The sequence below is a fragment of the Gossypium arboreum genome, chromosome 11, assembly GCF_025698485.1.
Source record: "Gossypium arboreum isolate Shixiya-1 chromosome 11, ASM2569848v2, whole genome shotgun sequence".
NCBI classification, from domain to species: Eukaryota; Viridiplantae; Streptophyta; class Magnoliopsida; order Malvales; family Malvaceae; genus Gossypium; species Gossypium arboreum.
Genome location: NC_069080.1, coordinates 104,558,844 through 104,561,601, shown reverse-complemented (window position 1 = coordinate 104,561,601; position 2,758 = coordinate 104,558,844). Strand labels below are relative to the sequence as shown.

General features: G+C 33.2%; 1 non-coding gene across 1 annotated transcript; it reads left to right on the top strand.

The window, feature by feature from the left end:
• The first annotated feature begins 1,543 nt into the window (after nt 1-1,543).
• Nucleotides 1,544-1,650, top strand: LOC128284441 (small nucleolar RNA R71). Its single transcript, XR_008274867.1, has one exon. It is a non-coding gene; the product is annotated as a small nucleolar RNA R71 (small nucleolar RNA).
• Nucleotides 1,651-2,758: the final 1,108 nt, after the last annotated feature.

The following is a 2,758-nucleotide window of genomic DNA, read 5'->3' as shown; positions in this document are numbered from 1 at the left end:
GAGATGCATGATTACTAACATCAACAGAATAACAAGTATCATCTCACTTACTAGAGACTCTCACAGCATCACTTGCTTGAAGAGCAACCTCTTCATCAACTAACCTCATCACAAGTTCACCATTACCTACATCAATAACAATTCTAGCAGTGGCTAAAAATGGTCGGCCTAAGATCATGGGTACCTCAATATCCTCCATGTCCAATATAACGAAATCAATATGGAATATAAATTTATCAACTTTAACAAGTACATCTTCAATAATGCCCTTAGGATACTTAATTGATCTGTTAGCTAATGGAATACTCATCTTAGTAGGTTTTGGTTCCCTGAGACCAAGTTGTTTGAACATTAGTTAAGGCATTAGATTTATACTAGCACCCAAATCAGCCAAAACTTTTTCTATATTTAAACAAGGGATAGTAAAACTCCCTGGATCTTTCAGCTTAATAGGTAATTTGTTTTGGAGAATGCCTCATCACTCCTCGTTGAGCTCCACAATGGACAGCTAATCTAACTTCATTTTATTTGTTAACAACTCCTTTAAAAATTTTGTATACTTGGGCATCTGAAAAAGAGGTTCAACAAAATGTAAATTAATCTACAAGTTTTTAAAATTTCAAGAAATTTACTATATTGTTCGTTCATGTGGTCTTTCTTCACTTTGTCGGATATGGAGTTGGCAGTTTATATTTTTGATTTCTGATTTATGCTCTTTATTTCAATCCTCAACCCCATCATTTTTCTCAACAGCTTCTAGATTCAACTTCTTTTCAGGCTCGACTAATACCTTTCCACTTCGTAAAAAGATTGCATGGACTTGCTCTTTTGGGTGGGTTTTAGTGTTACTAGGTAAACTACCTTGTTGTCTCTCCGAAACCAATTTGGCAAGCTGATGAATCTGATTCTCAAGTCCCTGAATAGATGCCTGCTGATTCCTCAAAGATATCTGAGTATTTTTGAATCCAGTTTCAGACATTGAAATAAATTTCATTAACATCTCTTCCAAATTCGGCTTCGTTTCTTACTGATAAGGTTGCTAAAAACCTAGAGGGGATTGTGGCCTTTGACTTCCTTAACCACCTTAAGAGAAATTTGGATGATTTCTCCATCCTTAATTATAATTTTTGCTATAAGGGTTATTATGAGGTTTAGAATTGTTACCATAAAGTCGACTTGCTTATGCTCCATGTTAGAACTAAAGGGTAAACATTTTAGATTAATCATCCTCGCTCTAGTCACATCACATTGCATTACCGGATTCATCTGCTTAGCAATACTCAAACCATCAATTTTTTTACTCAATGCTTTTACCTAACTTGCCAACATAGAAATTTCATCTATATTAAAAACATTGGCTGCCTTAGTAGACTTTGTTCTTATAACTTGTCATTGATAGTTATTCAGTGCCATCTCCTCAAAAAATTATTGGGTTGTCTTAGGTGTCATATTCTTTAGTGTTCCACCAGCTACTGTATCCATTATGTGTCTAGTCGAGGGATACAAACCATTGTAAAATGTTTGGACTTGAAGCCACAACGGTAACCCATGGTAAAGATAACTTCTCAGAACATCCTTAAATCGCTCACATGCATCATACAATGTCTCAAGCTCAAGTTAAGTAAAAGAAGAGATGTCATTCCTCAACTTAGTTGTTTTGGCCGGTAGAACATGCTTCAATAGAAACTTCTCAGTCATCTAAGCCTAAGTCGTGATGAAACCTCGTAGAAGTGAATTCAACCACTGTTTTGTCTTGGTCCTCAAACAGAATGGGAACAACCATAAGCGTATGGCATCAACAGTAATGCCATTAATCTTAAATGTGTTGCAGATCCCTAGAAAGTTAGCTAAATGAGCATTTGGATATTCATCTTACAACCCATAAAATTGAACATACTATTGCACCGTCTGAATTGTGTTTAACTTAATTTCGAAATTGTTTGTAGCAATACTCGGTCTGACAATACTCAATTCAGCCCCAATTAGAGTGGGCTTAGCATAGTCATACATAGTATGAGAAGTAGGAGGCACAGGAGGCTGTTGATTAATAGGATTATTATCCATCTCCACATTAACGTCCTTTCTATTAGAATTTGTGAACCCATCCTTGGTTCTCTAACTTCTTTCCGATTTCTGTGAGCAATTTTTTTGATTTCACTGTAAAAAATTAATCATTTCAATGGGTTGCCTCTAGTCATAAACCAAGAGAAACTTGTAGGAATCAAACAAACAAAAATTATAATGTAATAATTAAATTTAAAACAAAAATATTAAAATTAAAAATAAAATAAAAATAGCTAAGTTAATAGAAATAAAGTTTTCTTAATATTCTAGTCCTCAACAATGGTGCCAAAAACTTGATGTCCATAAAACTAACTAAAAATTTGATTAAGGAAATGCACCTATCAATTAATAGTATAGCTACAATGAGTAAAGATATCATTCCGACAAAGACTAAAAGTACTAGTAATTATTTTCTTTCTATTATTTAATCGATAAATTCGAGTGATTTATTAAAAGCTAAAATTAACTAAATTAATTACTAACGAACATGATAAAGAAAAAAACAGGAAAATAACTGATTAACAACCAAGAAACGAAGCAATGCCCAGGAAAGAATCCATCTAGATTTCATTGGTCACTATTAATCTAAATTATACAATTTCTTTACTTAGTAACTTGATCCATAGAAATATTTAAATTATGCAAATATCTCTTTTGAACATAAGAGCAATTGGCTCTATGTTGATTAATTGAA